At 53.2% G+C, this 22,205-nt stretch overlaps 1 protein-coding gene across 1 annotated transcript in view; it reads left to right on the top strand.

Moving 5' to 3' along the window:
- GRK5 (G protein-coupled receptor kinase 5) overlaps positions 1–22,205 on the top strand; it is a 195,067-nt gene that overhangs the window by 90,767 nt on the left and 82,095 nt on the right. The gene's annotated exons all lie outside the window — the stretch shown is intronic.

The raw sequence follows: 22,205 nt of genomic DNA, 5'->3' as shown, positions 1-22,205 counted from the left end.
CATAGAGTGGTTCCATAACTGGCCAGAGTTGCACAGCTCGTGGGAGGGTGGTGGAGGTGGGCCAGGCCCAGCACTGAGCCCTGTTCTCTACCCTTCCTTCCTGGAGCCTGGGGGCCCTGCCCTTGGGAAGCAGCCCCAGGTTTGGGAGCTGGTGGGTGGTGAGCATCAGGGCTCCCCTCCCCTCTCATAGGGATGTCTGTGCTCATCTGGGAGCCACCCAGCTTGGCAGCATAGCCCAGTGTCCTTATCCGTCACCCCACGCCAGGCCCCTCCCACAGCAGCCGGGGGCTTGTCTCCCGTGGGCCCAGCACAGCCAAACACACCAGCAGGTCTGTCCCGGCCCACTCAGGACATGGCTTGGGGAGGAGCCCGGGGTGACTGGGCGAGGCTCCTGGAGGCAGGCTTGAGGGGTCCCCCGTCCTGGGCGGCGCTGGCCCTTCTCCCGTGTGCCTCGTGTGGAGGCTCCTCTTCTGCTTGTTGCTGTTGGAGGACAAGGACGTGCTGAGCACATTCTGTACGACTCTGACCCGGGAGAACTGGACACACCATGCTCCGTTCCTCAGAACTCCGCAGGCCTGGCTGTTCTGGGGGCTTTTGCCCAGGGCTTTGGGTGAGCTGCCCAGAGCCTGCCATGGAATACAAAGCCACTCATGGCTGTTTATTTAGCTTTCCTGAGTGGCGTCTCCACATGGCCAGGCCAGGTGGGACTTATAGGACATCCCAGGCTTGCTTGGTCCTGGCGCCGGCCTCTCAGTCCACCCCAGATACCCTGGGAGCACGTGAGGGTGGGTGGCGGCTATTCGCTCTGTGTACCCCATGGGGCCCAGTGCGGCGGAGTCACCTCGTTGGTGTTTATGAAATAAGGGAGCTGCCTGCACACACTCATCAAAGGCAGACATGAGTTGGTGAAGCAAGGAGGTGCTAAAGGACAGGGAAAATGCCTTTCAAGATCCACCTTCCATCCTTAAAATCCCTGTCGGATGAGTCCCTGGAGTATTCTCAGGGCTGAGAGTGGCACTGGCCTGTGGGATCAGGGACTCTGGATCCAGACACACATGGGTCCAGATCCCACCCTCTCTGCTGGCTACATGACACCTTATTTAATCTTGCTGAGCCTCAGTTTCCCCAGCTGTAACACAGTGACCGTGAACCCAGCCACAGGGTGGTGGAGTGGACCGAGGGAGACTGCATGTGTGAAGGGCAGGGCTGCAGCCTCCTCAGGAGCCCCGGGACCCACTCCCCTCAGAACTCAGCCTGCTTTCTGGAATTCCCACCAGCCACTCCTGTGCTTGGGCCCTGCTGTGTTGGGGCCTCGATGTCCTTGTTCACTCTACTGGAAGCATGTAGGGGGGTTGGGGAGGAGAAGAGGGGCTGTTCTGGGGATGGGAGCATGCTGGGGAGGGTCGCCCATGGAGGATTTGCAGGGAACCTTCTGAGAGGGGAGACAGGAGAGCGCTGTACCTCCCGGGGGCTGTTCTGTTCTTTGTGCTAATTCAGGCTTGGAGAGAATGAGGCCTGGGGTGGGGCTGGGGGAGCTCAGTTGCCACAGTTGCTCCACATCCCTGGGGGCGCAGCAAGGTCCCTGCTCCTGGGTAGCCCATCCTTTGTCATTTCCACCTTGGGCAAGCGAGTCTCCTGGCCACCTGAATGCCTTTCCCGGATGCCAAACCCAGCTTTTCTCCAACAGAGGGCTGTCACCTTGTTCCCCATGTGCTGTGGGCCCCAGGGAATGTCTTACACTCATTTCCAGGGCCACAGGGCCAATGTGAGAGACCTTTCTGGGGGTTGACTTGGAGGAGAGAGCTTGAAATAGGAGGACATCGTCTCCAAAGTGGGGCCTGAGAGGGGCAGGGCACCTGCACGGCCGAGCTCTCCGGAGAGGGCCCTGCCTGCAAAGCCCACTCGTGGGGAGCCATTTGCTTCCCTTCTGTAGCTCAGCTGTCTGAAGGGGGTGATGCCAGGAATGCCTCGTGGGGCACAGGCAGGTCTGAGGGCCACTGCCTTGGAGACGCCTCTTTTGACCTGTGAATTAAAGTTAGTTCCTGGCCAGGGTGTCTCAGAGCCTCCCGTCCTCTTCTGCCGGAGCACATTTCCTCAGCTACTGTTTGATGCATATTTGTCCCGCCCAGTGTGAAGGACTCTTTGAGAAGGAGTTGGAGCTTGTGAAGTCCCACTGTGTAGTCGGTGCCTGGCTTACAGGAGGGGTGCAATAGATGGAGTTGGGTGAATGAGTGAAGGAAAGAATGAGTGAGCAGGGATGAGTAAGTAAACGCTGAACTTAGGAAGTGTTTCCAATAAATAGAAGAGCGTTGAGAGTTACCTGACATCCAGATTAAAGAAATCTTCATATTTTGCTTTATCTGATTCATGGGTTTCTTTAAAAGTTGAAATATGAAAATATGAAATGTAGGACTTCCAGTTCCAGACAAGGGGGAGTAGGTGCATTGTTCCTTGTCCTTGCCACTAAGGACAAAAGCCCTGGACTTTACGCATAAAACAAACACAAGGAGATTCTGAAAGCTGAAGAGAGGAAAGCAGCCTGGCTGGGGACCTCGGGACATGAGGACCAACACCACAGAGAGCTCCCTGGCTTTCCTTGTTTGCCTCCCTTGTATCCTAGAGTAGGTGCTGTAGAAACTCATAGCCTGAAATGCCAATGAATGCAGACAAAAAATCCACTTCCCCCCAAAACAGCCTGCTCTCTCTAGCCAGAGGCCCTGCAAAGGGGCTGCTGAGCTGAACTGGGAAGCTGCGGACACAGCCAGCTACTCCAGAACTGTCTGCCACATCTCTGCTGCAGTTCACACCAGCACCGTGGACACACGCTTTCTTTCTTCTCCTTAACCTGTGTCTTAGCTCGGCTGCTGTCACAAATGACCACAGACTGGGCAGCTTAAACAGCAGACATTTACTCCTCTTGGTTCTAGGGGCTGGGATGTCCAGGGTCAAGACGCTGGCAGATCTGGTGTCTGAGGAGGACTCGCTTCCTGGTGTGCGGATGGCCGTCTCCTTAAATCCTTGTGTGGTGGAGAGGGAGAGGAAGCAGGCTGTCCCTGGATCTTCTTATCAGGGCACTAACCCCATCCACGAGGACTCCACCCTCACGACCAAATCACCTCCCCAGGGCCCACCTCCAGACATCCTCACACTGGGGCTTAGGCTTCAGCTAGGAGTTGGGGGGCATAGACCTTCAGTCCATAGCAACCTGGTTCTGGCTTCAAAGCCCAGTGCACCCTGGCTCTCCACTTCTCTCCTCCTCCGAGTCGTATCTTCTGAGACTTCGAGGTGAACTAGCCCTGCCAAGGCCTGATGCTCCTCCCAGGCCCCTCCTTCCAAACCAAGACCCTCAGATCCCCTCACCCGAGCCCCGAGAGCTTCCTGGTGTTGCCCCAGGAGCACCTGAGAGTCCCTCACCAGGGTCTGCCCGGCCCCACCCTGTTTGGTTCCGGCACGGGGCCTGGGCACACAGGGCTCGGCTCTGAGCGCTTCTCTGTGCGTGGACCCCACCCCACAGCCCCATCCCCGCCAGCCTCTCTGTGTCCATCAACAGGGCTCTTGGCAGGGCCCACTCGCCCGGGTAGGTGTGAGGAACGTGCGTGCAGGCGCGTGGGAATGGCTTCTTCTGTTCCGCTGGAGGGTACTGAAAAGACAGCGGTGTGAGTGCCGTTTGTGACAGAGGCCAGGGAGGACAGGAAGGCCGGCGGGACCAAGGGCTGCAGCTTGTGGCCGCAGGGCTCGGGCCTTCCCGGCTGTTTGCAGCCTGTCACCGAGGTGTTTGCCCAGCCTCTGCTGGGGTCCCGCTGGAAGGCTTTCTTAAATAAAACTCTCGTTTCTTTTCTAGACCAATACACAAATCAAACAGTGGCCAATGCCACATTTATTTTTCTTGTGGACACATGAGCTCACTTTCTGAGGCTCATTGGGAGGATGTCCCGGGGCAGGCTTTGTGCCAAGGGGACAGGGCTCCTCGGGGCGTGGGGCGGTGGGGTGGGATGGCTCTTGATCAGAGCGAAGGGCAGAACCCAGGACAACCCCGGGACACCGCGCCCTCTGGGTTGTCGAGAACGCTGGTCAGTTAAACCCACGGCCTTCTCCTGCCGTCAGCGCTGCCCACCGCCCCCAGCTGCCAGGCTGATTTTGAAATATGAAAGCTGCACCCCGCGAATTATTCCCCTCCTGCAGCCACGCCGGCAGTTTTCCATCCCATGCGGAACAAAACCCAAACGCCTCACCGTGGCTTATGAACACTTTGGCCATCAGGCGAAGCCCATGGACCCCTTCTCAGAATAACGCTTTTATATATAAAATAGAATACATAGGGTTACAAAGGAAGCCAATTCTTTTCAAATAAAGGTATTAAAAATTTGTGATGTAAAATTATTTGCACTTCTTGTTAACACTTTGAATAGCAGGGTCTGACAGCTGGTCCAGCAGCTGTTGTAATTTCGAGTCTGCAGTGAGCACAGTGAGGTTTTCAGGTATGTGCAGCTAGCGAGATGTGAATGGCTCTGCAGTTTCCGGCAGTGGCGCGTCCTGGGCGTCGCTAACATCACCGCGGGTTGCTGTCTACATTCATGGCTGGGGGAAGTGCCAGGTGTCAGTTAGAGGCTGGGGCAAAGGAAGATGACATTTCCCTCCAGCCCAGTGCGTGGACTCGCTGGATCCGCCCACGCCCCGCAGGCCCCGCGCTCCGAGCGCTGGCCCCCGACTTCTTCCCGGCTCGGCCCCACCCCCCAGTCGCAAGCTGCAGTGTTCACCTTTCTGTTCTTTAAACACCAAAAGCTTGTCCCCAGCCCGGAGACTGTACACCTGCTGTTCCCTCCACCTGGAACATTCTACCCCACACTGTCTTCCAGGGTCTCAGCCCAAATACCATCCCCACAGAGAAGCCTTCTGAAAAGGAACCAAACCCGCCCTCTAATGGCATCCCTGTTTATTTGATGTTTTTAGCCCATAACTCCCTCTGAAGTCGTTTTCTATTTCGTTGACGTGGGTATTTTTCTGTCTCCCACACTGGACGGGATGTTCTAATGGGGACTGGGTCTTGCTGGTTTCTACTAGAACAGTGCCTGGCACCAGAGAGGGGCTCATGCAATGTTGGGCGAACGGAGGAATGAAGGAGGAGAAATATTTGAAGTGAGGGCTCTTTCAAAAAAATCTGTGACGTGTTTGCCGCACCCAAATTTAACCTTGGCCTATGGTTTAAACTTAAAGTAATAAAAGCCTCGCCCTAGGAGGCACTCGAGAAAGCATCTACCCTCACCCCGCCCTCGTGCCCCCGCCCTCCTTACGGCGTGGATGGGCAGCTCGGCACAATCACACGACTCGGCCACAGTCTGGTACTCACTGTGTGGGAAGGGCGAGCGGGTGTCTCCTGGCCCAGGCCAGTTCCCCTAAAGCTGTAGTTTGAGTCCTTATCACAGTTATGCGAGGTTTGCACAGATTCCTCGGCTCGAGGAGCTGGAGAGCATCGTGTCCAACCACTCATTTCAGAGGTGGGTACGTGGGCCCCAAGAGGAGAGTGACCTGTCCAGGACAGTCCGGTGCCCTAGTCTGGAGCCCCAGCTTCTCACTCCCTGGCATCGTATTGACTCATACACATTTTGCACATAGCCCCAGCCCGTGCTCAAAGCAGGAGGATCATCACATGCACAGAGGGGCAGACGTTTCCGTCTCTTTCTGCATCGTGTCTTATAAGTACATGCTGCACATTCATTTGCTTATTCAACAGTGTTTATTGAGCACTTACTGTGTGCAACCCACAGGGGAACAGAGCTGATCCCTGCTCCCCTGGAGGTCATTCATGGCTGAGCCTAGGAGACTGAAATAAAGATGTGCTAACAGATGGGAAAAGCTCCGTGATGGTGAGGAACAGGTGCTGAGCTGGAGAGCGTGGTGAACTTCCCTGGAGGAAGTGGCATCTCTCCGCACCTCCCAGGGCATCTGGGAGTTCCCCAAGGTCTTGGACCACGTCCTCTCCATCTGGGACTCTCCATGGCTGGCACCGTGAGTGGATGGATGGATGTTCCCTCCTCTTCAGCCTGCAAACCGGAACTGTGATTGGCCGCGATGAATATTAAGACAGAGATTCCTTGCCACACGTGCTTCCAATGTGAGCCCAAGGCACGCGCTAACTGATTTTCACCAGATCTGGCAGAGGGCAGACAGACTGTGAGAGGAGAAGGGTTTCTCTAGTGTCTGCTGTGTGAAACATCAAATAATGACATTATTAGTTAATAGGCTAATTGTTCGTGTAAGATAATTAGGGGAGCCCAAATCAAAGAAGTTCTCAGAATGTCCAAAACTTGGAAGGCTGGAACGTCATCGTGAAGATAAAAGATTGTTGAGGTCTGCAAATATTTCTCAGTGACGCAGAAAGGTCCGTTGGGCAAAAGTGTGGCATTTTTGTTTATTTAGCTTAGGCTCATTGCGTACTTTATTCTTTCATTAAAAAAAAAAAAGCCTGAGGAGGCTTGAGTGAAAGAGCTGATTATTCCACGGTTTGGCAATATTTCTGTAGGAACTGTCCAAAAGCTATATAATAAATCAGGTCCCCCTCCCCACCCCCGGCGGGACTGACGTTTATGAGGAGCCTGTTCGCAGCAAGTAGCTGCTACATCTGGTGTGCCACTGTGGTGCCCGAGCCCTCACGGACAGACGGACGGGGAGGCTGAGCTGCCCGTGGGACAGCCTCCTGCCAAAGCCTTAACTCTTTCCAGGAGCGGAGGCTCTGGGCTATGGGGAATTCCTAGAGGAAGATACAGAATCTTAAAATGAAAAAAAACCCGAAAACAGTGTAAAGACTGCCTTGAACTAGCCTAGTACTCGGTTATCCACCTTGCCCACGCTCTTTATTACTTCTTTCTTTATTTTAATTTATATGTATTTTTAGACAGGATCTCACCATGTTGCCCAGGCTGGAATAGAACTAGCTGCCATCTCAGCCTTCCCGTGAGCTGGGACTACAGGCATGCGCCGCTGCACCCGGCTGCCCGTGTTCTTTAAACCAGAAATTGGTTAACAGATATCGTTGAGCTCCTACTGTGTGCGAGGCACTGTTGCAGGTTCCAGAGCTGTATGTCACCGGCCACCCTTGAGAAGCAGTGAGGTCTAGTGGAAGGATCTTGGTCATTGCCCTCAAGGTCAAATGGTGGTGCTGTTGTCACGGGCCCAGTCCTGTGTGACCTTAAGCAAGTGGCTTAATTTCTCTGAGTTGCAGTTTCTTTGTCTATAAACTAGAGACACTAATAGCAATCTCTAGAACCAGTGGGAGGGCCAGCAGAGTATTGCTTAAGTGCCGTAATTGTCATTACCGTCATCATCATTATCCTCACGGTGGTAGTGGTTTGAGGGCAGAGGTTGAGGGCCCTTTGAGAAGGCTTTAGAGTTTCTCAGAGCAGCTGAACTGGCTCCAAATGATGAACGAGGCCAGGCAGCTATTCCTGTGAAGTGGGTCCGATGTCCCAGGGACCCTTGCCTGGAGTCATCTGAATCCTACTCTTCCTTGAACACCCACCTCCAACTTCCCCCTCCTGGAAGCCCACCCTGATTCTTGTAGCCCTCGGCGCCCCCTCCTGCCCTCTACCCCACAGCACACCCAGGGAAGCTGGTAGCGTCGCATTCTGCCCAGACCCCTGCTCTGGCCTGGGGGGTTTCTTTGAAAGGACATATATATGGTCTGGAAGGCTGCAGCCAGAGTCCTAACACTGCTTACCCTGGGGAAGGAATGGAAGTCAGAGGGACATTAACTTTATCTGTAAGGTCATTTTTAAAAAAGAGAATGAGTTAGCGTATGATTTGTGTAATTAAAAATTGAATGAATAAAGGTTGGCTCCACTGCCTGATTCCACAGTGGGGCAGAGAGGATGGTGACACTGTTTCCCTCTTCCCTGTTGACTTCATGTCCCTTGATGAGGCTGTGGGCCCCAAGAGGACAGTCAGAGTCTCACATGTCTTTGTGACCCAGTCCCCTTCAGGCCCGCTGGGCTGGCACACGAGCTCTTGATCTCATCGTCAGGGAAACCAAGTCTGTCTGCAGACGTCATTGCCGTCCTTGGGGTGATAAGGGCGCGCCACGTCCGTTGTTCTGCCACCTAGCCGTGCTCCGATAAGCACAGCATCTGCTCGTCCTTGGAGGGTGAGATAAATTTAGACGTGGCGGATTTGGAACGTCAGGTGACCTGTTTGCAGCTGGAGCTCTCAGAAGGGAGAGGGTGGCCTGGCATAGCTGCCTGTTCTTTTCCGAGTGTTGGTCCGCCACCCTCGAAGGCAAGGGCACGAGGTCGGGTGCACTGACCAGTGATAGCAGACGGTGGGTTTCTCATTTTGGAGGGATTTTACAGATGACCTGGAATCGTGGTTTTCAGAGGCTGTTCTGCAGGGAGGTTGTGTGATCCAGACCAGCGTTCTACCTGATCAGTCTTTCTTTTACGTTTTATATTTGGGCTTCTGAGTAAGATTTTATTCCAGGGCGAAAACTAAGTTTGAAACCCACTGTTCTAGGCCAGGTCTTCCATTTTCCAGATAAGAAAACTAAGTCCCAGAGAAACAAGTTACTTGCCACGGTCCCCCTGTGACCTGACTCCTAGACAGGCTTTTCCCCACTGCATTAGTTTCTTGAGGCTGCCACGACGAATACCGGAGACTGGGTGGCTCGAACAACAGAAATTTTATGGCCTCACGTTTCTGGAGGCTGGAGGTCCAAGATCAAGGTGTAGGCGGGTCCGGTTCCTTCTGAGGGCTGGGAGGGCGAGTCTGTTTCAGGCCTCTCTCCTGGCTTCTGGTGCTCGGCTGCGATCTTTGGTCTTCCTTGGCTTGGGGACGCGTTGGCCCTATCTCTGCCCCTACCTTCACCTGGCATTTTCCAAGTTTCCGCTTTTTATTAATATGAGGACGCCAGTCATTGGATTAAGGCCTGCCCGATGACCTCATTTTAACTCGATTCTCTTGGTATCGACCCTCTTTCCACGTAAGGTCACAGTCTGAGGTGCTGGGGGTCAGGACTTCAAGTATCTTCTTTGGGGACACAACTGAACCCATTATATATTCACCTTCTCACATGGTCTGTGGAGCTCAAGGTGGAGGGGCCAGGGGATGCCAGTGCCCACCAGGTCTGAGGGGGGACCCTTCCTTCCCTCCCCGCCCTGGCTCAGAGTTAACCCCTGCAGGCCCAGGCTGGTCGCTTCCCCAGTGGGCCACAGGAACGTCTATGGGAGGAGCCATTGTTTTCCAAGCCATGTCGCATGGCACTTTTTCAATCTCTCTTCTTGTTATTGTTTAAATTATCGTAACTAGTGAATTATTTTGCTAAAAAACATACACAAAGTTTTAAGGAAAGAGAGAAAGTCACCCATAATTTCACCACTCAGGTATAGCCTTAGTTAACACTTCCACGTAATTTCTTCTAGCTTTTTTCCTCTGTGTATATATATTACAGTTTTCTTATGTCTTATTTAACGTAATATCAAAAATAATACAATATCAAAAATATTCTCCCACATCATTAAAATCCTTCGTTAATGTGATTTATGTTTTTCCATTTGACACATATTTATTGGGTGTCAGGCTTTGGGGACACATCAGTGAACAACACAGAACTTCCTGTTCTCATGGGCTGCCCTTCTGCTGGTGAGCGATGCACCAGGGGACCCTGGGGACTTGCCCATTGTCCCCAACGCAGCACGGGGCCAGGCTGCCCATCTCCCCTGACCTATGGCTTATTTCCCATGGTGAATTCTTCCTTTAAGCTGCCTTGAAAATAAGCTCTTGCCGGTGAGCCCAGTGTGACACTGATGTTTGAAGGTCCCCTGTCTGTCACATACATATTGTACTCTTTGGGTTCCCCCCTAGTTTTTGCCATTACAGTTAATGTTCGGATGAACATCTTTGCACCTCACAGTGGCATTTGGATCTATGGCTCAAAGGTGAGAAAGCCCACACTCTTTTTTATTTTCTTTTTCTTTTTAATTATTACGGGTACATAATAGTTGTGTATCTTTATGGGGTGCATGTGATGTTTTGATACAGGCGCACAATAGCCAGAACACATTTAGCCAAACCCGAACAGCCTGTACAGGGCGCCCTCTGCTTCCCTTGCTTCCTCTGGAATGTTCTGTCTGTTTCCAGCTATGCACTTGCATCCGCAGACACTGTTAACCTGAAGTGTGAGGGGGATGAACAAAGCAGATGGTGTTCGGCGAGCGGCCTCTGCCCCGCTTGCCAGCCGTGATTCACTGCGGGAGCCGGCAGGAGAAGGCTTTTCTGTCTGTTTTAAGGCCTGTCGCTGAAAACGGGAAAACAAGCTGGTTTATGTAGCAACAGGGACCTCAGACCCGGCACAGGCCAGTCGACCTGCACTAGCCTTAGCGTGACAGCGTTCTGTCCCGTAAAGAGACGCTAAGACAACACTTTTAATGGTCTCTGACGCTATTTCCAGAATTTATTTCTCAGGGCTCGGTCCTCTCGCCGTACCTTGGCAGTGGAGTCCAGCAAAAGTGCCGCCCCCGTCTCCCCCGCGTCCGCCGCAGTCGTCAAACACCCCTTGTTCTGAGCACCTCAGAGCTGCACCCAAGAGAGGGAGAAGAAAAAGCGTGGGTGGGAGGATATTTGAAGCCGATATGAACTTTTCAAATTAAAAAGCGAAAACAAAAACAAAAAACAACCAAGGAACAAAACAAAATGACCCCCTTAAGAGCTCCTGGGGGCACAAGCTCCTGCTCTTTGGCTGCTTGCTGTGGCGCTTTCCAGCCAGGGGCTGAAAGGAAAATGTACAAATCTGGAACATTTGATTGCTGCTTTTCTTTTTTTTTTTTTGTTTCACCATTGTGCTGTTTTTGCACCATCTTTAAAAATTATTTTTCATGTATCTTTTAGTTATTTTTCTCATTACAGAAATAATATATGTCCGTGGATGAAATTTCCAAGACATAATTTAAAAAGAAAAAAACAAAAATTGCCAGTGAGATAAATAACCCCTGTTAACACTTTGACCTGCAGCCGTCTCTATCGTGTTCTGCTTGTAGAGAGGGAATCGTACCGGCCTCGACTATCAGCTGTTCCTCACCTAGAAGTCAGATATCATTTTAAATGGAATCACGCGGTCGTAGAATCCCTACTAGACTGGGAGGCAGAAGACCCAGGTTTTTGCGCCACTCCGTTGATCTGGTGGCCTGGGGAAAGTCATCAAACCTCAGTTTGCTCATCTTTAAAATGGGGATTCCATAATCCGTACCTTAGTGGATGATGGAGCAGCCAAAGCAGTTTACTGGTAGAAAGTGCTTTGTAAAGCACTCTGCAAATTGTTGCCGGCCCGTTTCGATGTGGTCATGTGAGCCTGCTGTCAGACAAATGGCTGGAGTCAGTTTCCTGTCTCCTTGGGGAGCTGCGCCTCTCTCTTCTCAAGCTGCCGTGTCTCTGATCCTGGTGGTCATCACTACTCTCCTTCCAGCTGCCCAGAGACCTGGGGCCTCCCTTGCCCGCCTTCCCTGCCACACGCTGCCTGCCCCAGTGACTTCCCTGAACTCCTGTGTCAGCGCTGTCCAGCACACCCCTTTCAAACCAAGCTCCATGCAGCAGCCAGGAGGCTCTTTCTAAAATGTCAATCTGGCTTCACTGCCGCCTGCATCGGGAGCATTCTGTTGCTGTCAGAGTGGAGCCCAGAGGTCTTGCCCCTCCACCCCTTGCTCACCACTCCGCTTCATCCCCGCCACCTGTCCCCTGACTCAGTCATTCCTTCTTGTTTTATCTCTTCTTCACGCCTTTGCCTAGGCTGTTCCCTTTGCCAGGCACACTTCCCTAACTCTGCCTGGTAATCGACTCAACCTCAGGCCTCTGCCTTATAGGTCACCTCCTCCAGGAAGCCTTCCCTGGTGACCTCACGTGGTTGGGGTTTGCTTCCCATGCTCATGCTGCCACTGGCCCCACCGTGGTGGTCTGATGACCCACTTCTGTCCTCCACTTGACCATGGGCTCCATGAGGGTAGAGCCTGGGCCTGCCTGGCACTGTTTGCCCCACACCCACTCTGTACCAGGCTCTTTTAGAATCTTGATTTTCTTCCTTGCTTAGATATTTTTATTCTCCCCTGGAGATGGAAAAAACAATCTTCCCAAATCCTGAGCTGACTGCTGATGGGTCCTATTTTTCTTTTTGGGTTCTTTTAAGAGTCCTGGAAACATGGACTGAGAGCAGCTGTCGCGTGTCAGTTCTGAAGTAGCTGCTTTTACAGAAAGGGCTCAGAGGGCAATGGCCCATGTACCTCCCGCCAAGGGCAGTGACCCCACTTTTCTCTCCCCTCTGGGCCCCCTATTAATCTCGGGGAGGCGTGGGAGAGTTGGGGGGCGTGCTGCTAGCACAGCCATCACCTTGGCCCCTCTGGCTGCCAGAGCCCAACTGGCCAGGCAGAGATGGGCACTGGGGTGAGTCTGCTTGAGGCCTTTGGCTGAGCCCAGCTTGGGGCAGAGCAAGGCTCCAAGAATGACTTTGCCGAAAGACGACATCGTCAGGCGTGGGTGTGCATGCTTGGGTGTCCGCAGCCCGGGAGTGCTGATGCGTCCTGGCAGGTCAGCTGGGACAAAGCGCTTGAGTGGCTGAAGTGGACCAGTGCAGCCAGGCTGGGGTGGAGACAGCAATGAAGAACATGAGCTCCGGCGTCACAGAGACCTGGGTCTGAGCCAGGCTCTGTTCCTTCCTGTGACTTTGGGCAATGGATTGAACTTCTCTAAACCTCAGTTTCCTTATCTGCAAAATGGGAATAATAGTGTGGCAAGGATTAAATGAAGAAATGCATGGGGAAGGCTCTGTACAGGGCCTGACCTGCAGCGAGCGTGAATATGCAGCAGCTGCTTCATCATCTTCCTCTTCATCATCACTGTCGATCTCCCTCATCACTGCTGTCAACAGCCCCATTCAATGCACAGCTCTGTCCCCTGGTTCTGCCTTTTTGGTGGTTGCCAGGTCCTGCTGGTTTAAGTTTATCTGTTCATTCATTTGTTCATTCATCTGTTAAGCCCTTCCTCTGTGCCAGGGATCCAGGGAGCTGCCAGGTGGTGGGAAGTGGCTTTCAGCAGTGGCTCTTGGCAGTGTGGGCTGGGCCACATTTACTGCCTTTATGCAACCTGGAGGTAACCCTGTCCCTTAGCCCTGCTGCTGCCCCTCTGATCTCTCTGTTCGCTACCTCTCAGTAGACTGGGGGGTTCTGCACGGTACCCCCACCCTCATCTCTGCCATCCCTCTGCCTCCGGGGACAGACACATGGAGAGATAGCCAGTCTCATCCACAAAGCCTTATTCAGCTTTTACTCTGGGCACGGTCCTATGGAGGGTCCCGAGGAGAGGATGTGAGGTCAGTGCCATCCCTTAGGAAGCTGTCCCTCGTTGGGAAGACAGAGCAGAAAGCACACATATGACACTGGGTAACAGCTCTGTGAAAACAGCTGCCAAAGGTCCGTCCTCAGTACCAAGTGCCCAGAGGTGGGGCAGGGAAGGGGAACAGACATCTATGTGCGATGGAAGGTGCAGGTTGAGTAGGTGAGAGAAAGGGGAGACTTTGGGGATCAGCACCATGCAACCAGCAAGCTTTTCCTGGTGCTTACCGTGGGCCAGGCACAGGCCGCGTGCGTTACCAACACATACCCGTCCAGTCATTGCAAAACCTGGTGGGTCAGGTGCTATTTTCCCCATCCCTATTTTAGGGGCGAGGATGCAGAGACCGAGAGAGATTAATAAATTGCTCAAAGTTACAGAGCTCTGAAAGAAGCAGAGCCTGGATTTAAACCGGGGCCTGAGTCAAGGCCATGCTGGCTGCAGATTTTCTCCACGTGCAGATGGAGACGCGTGGGGCATGTTTGGGAGGTGATGTGTGCACTGCTTTGTGGGATTTGTGCAGAGAAACCATGAGGCAGAAGGTCAAAGAGAGTCTGGGTGGGGCCAGGGACACCATCTGTGCCTCTCCTCTGAAAGGTTAGGTCTTTGTCCTGCAGGTAGTAGGGAGCCATTGAATGTTCATGGCTGACAGCCCCTGTGATCATCCTTAGGGTGAGAGTAGAGAGCAAAGGAAGGCCATGGACAGAGTAGGCTGGGCTCCCAGGGCTAGAAGAGATTCATTTACTTCTTCTCCAGATATTTATTGTTGACCTACTGTGCGCCAGGGAGAAATGAGACAGTGTTTCGCAAGTATCCAGCCCAGGACCTGGAATGCACCATAAATGGCCTCTACTTCTGATGACAATAGTGCCAAGGCTCGAGTGACGCCACGGGAGGCAGGAGCGGCTGGAGCTCCTCTCACCCGCAGCGTCAGGCCGGAGCAGGTTTCTCTTTGTGACGCCCGGTCACAGGATGCCTTTTAGCACCACCTGTCAGAAGTGTCCGAGCCGACAGCTGTTCCCGCTGCCCACCTGCCTCTTCTCTGCTCTTTTTGGGGATGGTTTCTCACTCCCCTGCTGTCTGTCCTCTCTCCCCTCTCCCCCTGCAGGGCCTTTCAGAAGGTGGCAGATGGGCATGAATGTCACACTGGCCTTCTCTTTGCCTGTACTGTGCACAGGGCTGCCCCGCCCGAGAGATCATCTCAGGCGTGTTCCGGGTGGGGCTCCTGTTGGTGAGAAGTTCTTATAGACCTGAGCTGCGGAGGGTCAGGATGTGAGTGTGGGGTGCAGAGGGAGCTCCCCACCACCGACCATCCCCTGACCTCCTCCCTTGGCCATGAGACTCACTCTCTTGGGGCTTTTGGGGTCACCAAGGCACCCTTGGTGCTCATTTGGCTGTAACACGAGAGGAGTCGTTCTCAGCCTTGCTTGCCTGACTCGGTGTTAACTTCCCACGCATCCCCCACCTGCACCCACTCCTGGGTTCCTGTTTCTCCCAATGGCTTCATCAAGCTCTCCAGGAAGGAACCTCAGAGTTCCTGTCCCTGATTGGCTGCGTCCTTTTCTTCTTTATATTGCCTTGGGGCTTGTCTGCCTGCTTGGACTGGTGCAGTAGCCTCTTCATTGGTGCTCTGGTTCTAGCTCATTTCTTTTTCCTTCCTTTCCATCCAATCCGACCTTCTTGCTTGCTGTTCTTAGCACTCAGGTTCTTGACTTTTGTGAGGACATAAAGTTGAGACTTCTAGCAGATATAAGTGGTCTATCCCCTGCCTGTGGTTCCCTCACCATACACCTCCCCTCCACTCTCTTCCGCCAGAAGCCTTTGGGCTTCCCGTGCCCTTAGGTAAACCCACCAGCAAGACGAGTAACAGCATGGCTTTTACAAGTCATAATGTCAGATCTCTGCTCTTCTGTTTGAGAGCCATGTGACTTTGGGCAATTTGCTTAACCTCTCTGAGCTGCAGAAACAGACAAAAACAGGTTTTCTTCCTGTTTCTAGGCCTTTGGTGAGGCTGCATGTTCTGTCCTTGCTACCTGGCCAAATCCTACTTCCAATGCCAATCACCCCTGTGCAACATAACCACGCACCCCCTCCACCCAGGCCCTAGAACAGGGCCGGGACATGCCACCCCTGAACCCTCACCAAGGAACCTTCGCAAAGGGGATCAGGACTGGCTTTAGGTGTCTGTCTGTTTTCCTAGAGGGAACATTGCCTTCCATACCTTTGAAAGCTTAGCGCCTCCTACAATGCCTGGGCCTCTGGGGGAGCCAAGAAAGTGTGTACCAACCAGCAAGCAAGGGAGTCAGAGAGGAAGGAGCAGGAGGAGTGAATGATGGGACAGTGTCGTTGGTAGAGGGACCCAAGAAGAGGTGCTCTGCAGCGTGCCCGTGCAGCCTCAGGGCAGGTCCTCCCGGGACCTGCGTAGCTCACCGCCCCCACCTGGCAGCCTATCTGCACACCGCCCCGGTCTGCGGGGTTTGGCATTTGCTTCAGTGATATACTGGGCATGGTCTCCTGGGTCAGTTTATCATTTACTGGGACAGGAAAGACAAGGCACCATGGGGCCGGGTTTATGGAGGCCAAACGTCCCCGCTGTGGGATGCCACAGTTAAGCCTCAGGCCTGTCCGTGGAGCCTGTCAGCACTGGCTGCTCTGGGAGTGGCCTGAGGTCTCTCTGGGATGTGTGGGCTGGAACTTCAAGCTGGGGTGCCTTCTGCCAGCTGCACGTGCCACCTGGCTGGCCGTCAGAGAGGGCTGGCTGCTCCCGGGCCTGCTGGGACCCGGGTCCTCCCCGCCGCTCACCTGATCCCAGGCCCTGGCGGGGGCCACTGGAGAAGCCAGTTGATCAGAAAGGGTGACAGAAAGAGCTGGCCTGTCTTGTTATTTCCCCCTGCGAAGGGGGCATTGGCTCGAATCTTTCTCCTGGGAGGGGAAGGCAGGCAGTCTTGTGGAGACTGGACTGATTCGCTGTCTGTTGGGCTTATTCTCCCTACCTTGGCATAAAGATATGGTTATGATTTCTGGGAACCATTTTGGTCACTCGGGTCCGAGGGCTGAGGTGCAGCCGGCACCTGGTGCGTCTGAGGAGGGACCAGGCTCGTGGTATTTGTTGCCTCTCAGCCTTCCAGAAGAGCCTGCAGGGAACTGTGAGGTTCCTTCCTGGCGAGCCTGATAAAGCCATCGTGGGAAACAGGAATCCAGGAGTGGGCGCAGTAGGCGATGGGTGGGAGGTTGACACCGCAGCAGGCAGCAAGGCTGAGAACTACTCCTGTTACAGCATAGTGGCTGCACACAGTAGGTGCTAGTTGTGTGTGTGTGCTTAATGAGGAGTCCAGAGACCTGGTTTGAGTTTATGCCACAGGGATAGCCACCCACTTGCATCCCTCTTTGTTCAAACTGCTGGGCAGCCCACAGCTCAGTTTTATGCTGAAAGCAATGCTCTTTTTTGTCAAATGTCCTGGAGGGAGCTCATTTGATTTTCTTCTCCCTCCAGGCTGCTTATTTACTGTTCTTTGTCTTTTATGGCACAATTGAACATGTGCCTTTATTGGAAGATGCTGAGGATCCTTTGGGGGAGGAAGCAAGTGGTGCACAAACCAGTACCGTAGAAACAGGGGAGGAAAACTCCCTGCTCAGCCGGGAGCAGGTTCGGCTGGGCTTTGTTCCTGCTCTGTGGGGAACGGGCAAATGAGAGCAGAGTGGGTTCTGACAGGCCAACATGCTGACGGGGCCAGGCCAGCCCTGCCCCCAGGGCTCTAGGGTGGGTTGCTCAGGTAGGAGGATGCCCTGTGCCTCCAGGGAACAGCCCGGGGGAGGCCAGAGCTTGCCTCCTGGGCGCAGCTGGCCTGCTCCCCATTCCAGAGAAACGGGCCCAGGGCTTGGCCAGGCAGGCCATTGGAAAGTGCCCGGGAGGGGAATGAGGTGTCACAAGTCCAAGCCCAGCGACATACGAGTGCTGTGGCTTAGCTTTGCTTCTCCATCGAGGACCTGCTGAGAGCCAAGAGGATGACATTGTCCAAAAAAGGAGATAGCGGGATTGAGAGGTATAAATAGGAGCCCTTGGGGCGGGGCCCAGACACAGGGCTGCTCTGGGCAGGCCCTCGACCACCGCAGGAGGGCTGCTCTTGAAGTCCTGGCCACCAGCAGGAGACAGATTTTTGAAGATGTTGGCAAGAAATGAGAATTGAGCAATCACCCATCTCCCTTCACTCTTCTCTCACCCGCCCCGGCTGTCATAAAAAAGAATTTGCGAGAATGAGCTCTAGGTGGAGAGGTTAAACATGGTGCATTTACTGCGTTCAGGGAAGAGCTCCTGACCAGGGATGCGGGGAGCAGAGGCTGGAGGAAGGAGGTCGGAGCTGCGGTCAGTGCTGGCAGGAGGTAGGGGGCTGAGGGGTGGGGCCAGCAGTGGGCCAAGCCTGCTCTTCCTTGGCTCAAACGTCACAAAGACACAGACCAAAGGGAGGATAGCGGCTCCAGGCAGTGGTGTGGCTTTGGGAGGCAGCTGTGGTGACACCTGTCAGATTGTTTCTGGTGGTTCTGGAAGGAAAGCAATGGCTTTGAAGCCACGCCTGGGTTCAGTTCTTTGCCCTTCCATGGTCTTGCTGGATGGCCTTGGGCAAGTCTCTCGGGAGTCAGGTCTTCACAGTACTGTGGGGTAAATAGATAACGCCTCCCCAGGGGGTCACCAGAGCACCCAGGCACGACACGGAGGGCCTGGTGCGTGCAGGTGTGGAGCGTGTCTCGCCAGGGCTTGAGATGGTCGTGAGAGTGGATGTTGGCTCTGTCTCTTGGCATGCCTGGTGACAGCCCTTTCTGAGGTCACTGGCCAGCAGCCAAGTTTTTTTCCCAGCTGGGCCCGAATGGTGAAAGCCAGCTGTCCCATCCAGGCCTGATTCAGTGGCCGTCACCTCCTGCTCCTGTGAGTTCCAGAGCTCCTGTAACCCTCAGAGCCACCACCTGCCTTTGGTGGTTACTCATACAGCCACGTGTGGCCGTTGCCCTGAGTGTGCCTGTCCTCGCTCCCCGGGGACAGTGCGGGCTGCCATGCAGATTGAGAGGCACTTTTCTCACTCCCAGGCTCATGTCATCCCCACGAACCCTGCCAGCCAAGTGGCGTTTTCATCCTCATTTCACAGACAAGGCTCTGGGAAGTTGCCTCTGTCACCCATTTACAGGTGAGGCCTGGCCCACGGCAGCTCGCGCTGCTTCTCAGGGCTTAATCACTGTTGCGACCACCACGCAGCTTGCCACGTGACGGGGTGGGGGCACAAGTCCGGAGGGGGCTGGAGAGCCCAGCCTATGACTGTTGGACGGGCCTGCTTCCCAGCGCTGGCCGCCATCTGCGACGGGGTCCTCTAGCTCCATCCCCTTTGGCGTGTGGGTCTTTGAGTCTCTGGGCCCAAGCAGCTGCCACCTACACCTGTGTCATTTTTTCAGTGTGGCACTTGGCCACGGGAGGGTGAGGTGGTGGGAGAAGTAAGTTACCTTCAAGTCTGAGTTGGCATGAATTTGCCAAATAAAACATTTAATATGTGCCAAAAAAACGTTTTACTTGGTTAGTTCTTAACGGGCCAAGTGTACAATTTTCCATCAAAACTTTTCCATTGCTCAAAAGTGTCCCTGACACAGCAGCTGGGCCCTGCAGCGTCCTTGTCACAGCTCACATTTTATTTGGGATCCAGTGTTTTCAGAACGTCACCACTTCTTGCTTCGTGCTCCCTGATGGAAACATTTCACAAGAATGTTTTCAGCTGTCGTGGCGATGCAGAACTCCGTCAGAAGGTTTTCTTTGTCCAGCTCAGAGGAGAACCCCTGTTTTGTGAAGTCCCTGCCACGTTTCACGGGCCAGGATCGGTCTTGCCAGGGCGCCGTGGAAAGGATCGAATCCCATGACAGCAAAAGCTGTTTGAGTTTCATGGAAGCGTTTCTGGAAACAATTGCAGACTCCTCTGCCGACAGCCCACTTCTAGCGTGTAATTTTTGATAGAACATGCACCCAGCACAGCAGAAGAATTTGGGCAGCCCTGGGAATGTGCTGGAATGGAATTTGGCTGGGCCGTCTGTCCAGGTCTCTGATACGGCTGTGCGAGAATGTTTGCCCATTAATTAGGCAGATATTTAGTGGGCTCCTTCTCTGCTGCAGATGCTGGGCTAATCACGGAGATAAGTGCAGTCCAGACCTCATTCTTAAGGAGCCTCCTTGATAGGGAAGAAGTGGTGTCTGCATTTTGTTCGTAAATACGTCAGAACCACGCGAGGAAGTGCATGGACTGTGTTACGCATTTATTTTAATGTATGTCATGAAAAAACAAAAACAGCCACGGCAGCAGGAAGTAATTCCCGTATGTTATTATTCAGAAAGACCAAGTTGGAAAAAGGCAGGAGGAGCAATCAATTAGAACCCAAGTTAAAGAAAAATATCTGGTAAATTCTGTGATAGTGGTAACTATTACAGGTGGCAGGTTATGATAAAAGATGATGGTAGGCCGGCCGGGCGCGGTGGCTCACGCCTGTAATCCTAGCGCTCTGGGAGGCCGAGGCGGGCGGATTGTTTGAGCTCAGGAGTTCAAAACCAGCCTGAGCAAGAGCGAGACCCCGTCTCTACTAAAAATTAGAAAGAAATTAATTGGACAACTAAAAATATATAGAAAAAATTAGCCGGGCATGGTGGCGCATGCCTGTCGTCCCAGCTACTCGGGAGGCTGAGGCAGAAGGATCGCTTGAGCCCAGGAGTTTGAGGTTGCTGTGAGCTAGGCTGACGCCATGGCACTCTAGCCCGGGCAACACAGTGAGACTCTGTCTCAAAAAAAAAAAAAAGATGATGGTAAACATTGCAATAGTGGCTCATGAATGGCTGGTGTCTGGAAAAGTGTATTTTTTGCTGACCGTGTGCCAGGGGCTTTACCTACATTATTGTCCCCTGGGCAATGGTAATGTTACCATCCAGCTGGCAACCGATAAAACTGAGGTTCAAAGAGGTGAAGTGATTTGCCCAAAGTCACATGACTAGTAAGTGTGAGAACTTGGATTCCCTCCCGGGTCTGATCCTGAACTCTTAACCACTATGCTAAATGACAGTTGATCAAATAATGCAGTGATTCTTCTTCCCTAGGTTGTAACCCAGGAAAGCTTCCTAGAGGAGGTGGCCTTGATTGAATAGTAGGATTCAGCAAAGGAAGCTTGAGTAGGAAGGCAGAATGTCCCACGGTTCAGGTACCCATGATTATTGTCTGGATGGTTTGAATCAGAGTGACGTTAACATTATTTTCTCATATAAAAGTAATCTCGAGTTAGATGGTGGGTTGGCTCTTCTGTGTCACTTGGGAGCAAGGCTCCTTTTTATCACTCTGCTCCAACAGATAGCTCATGGTCCAAATGGCAGATGTAGTTCCCGCCATGACATTCTTGTTCCAAAAAGTAGAAAAAGAAAAGAGAGAAAAGGGTAAATGTACATTCCTCCTCCCACCCTGAAGGAGCTTTTCTGGAAGCTGAACCTAACAAGTGATCCTCACATCTCGTCGGCCAGCCTGGTTATTAGGGAGGCTGCCGCTGTGTCCCAGGCATATGTGAGTGGGGGACAGAGGTCCTGCCCTCCCGGTGCTTATGGTGGGTCGAACTGCTTCCTGTCGAGGCTGTAGGAAACATAGCAGTTGAGCAGAAAGGAAAAAGCCTCTTCTGAACTGGGGCTTGTTTCTGGAGTGACCCCAATAAGCTCTGGGTCTGTTTTGGTTTCTTCAGCACATTTATTTGGTGCTTAATTGGAATGGAAAGTTGTAGCAATTATACCACTTGGCCAAGGCAGCCCTTGCCCGCATCCCAATAGCTTCTCTGAAAAGACAAGAGTCATTCATGAGAACAAACCAACCCAGCTCCCCAACCTGCCACCCGCCAGTGCCATCAGAGCAGGAACCCAGAGCCAGCTTTCCCCCTGAATCCTGGGCTGGCTGTCACTTAGGCTCGTCAGAGCCCTGCATGGCGGTGACCAGCGGCAAGGTGAGGGTTGTGTTCTGTGCAGCTCGTGGGCAAGTGTGGGACCTGGGCACTGCATGCCACAGGCTCCATCCTCCCTCCGCCTCCATCTCCTGGGGGCCTGGGTGTGCTTTTCCCTTCTCATCTCTCAGGGGGCACGCTAGCCCCTTGCTAGGAATATCACCTTTGCAGAGTTCTTTAAAATCAGTGGTGCCCTTCTGAGTCACCAACATTGTTCCAGGGACTGGTTCAGAGAAGCTCAAATCTTGGTGTGAAGAAGCCTCTTCTGCTGGGACTTGGGTGCATCTGGGTCTGAAATGTTCCCTTTTTGCTTTTTGGGGATTAGGATACTAGGCTGTGGGGAGAATGTTAGGGCTAAAGCAGAAGCTAGAGGGGAGACCCAGCCCCAGTCCTCCGTTTGCTGGCTCAGGGCCTCCACTGGTTGGAGGCAGAGCTGGGGAGAGCTGGCTTCTGCTGTCCCCAGTCCCTGCTCTGCCTGTTCTGTAATTACCTCCAAGCAAACAGTATGGTGAAGAGGTTGGAGAGATGTTTCACAGGGCGTTAGAAATCAAACTGCTATTAATATGCTAATTACAATAGGTTCCCTATTTACCATTTGAGCAGGTCCTGGAGAGCCTCTCCTTGGCAACACTGTTAGACATTCTGTTCTTGAAATAGAAAGTCCATATTATTTTTTAATGAAAGCTCTAAATCCAGGCTTTCCCTAAGAACAGCCAGCCCTTTTCCTTGGATGTAGTAGGTCCAGCCCTGGCCTCTGGGCATAGAAGGCTGGGGGCGCGGTGGGGCAGATCTGAGTGCTGGGGAGGCAGTCAGCTCCTCAGAGATGCCCACGGGTGTTGGGGCCCCATAGGTCC

Source organism: Propithecus coquereli, unplaced genomic scaffold (genome assembly GCF_000956105.1).
Source record: "Propithecus coquereli isolate 6110/MARCELLA unplaced genomic scaffold, Pcoq_1.0 Scaffold179, whole genome shotgun sequence".
Lineage (NCBI taxonomy): Eukaryota > Metazoa > Chordata > Mammalia > Primates > Indriidae > Propithecus > Propithecus coquereli.
This window is presented reverse-complemented; position numbering and strand designations above follow the sequence as displayed.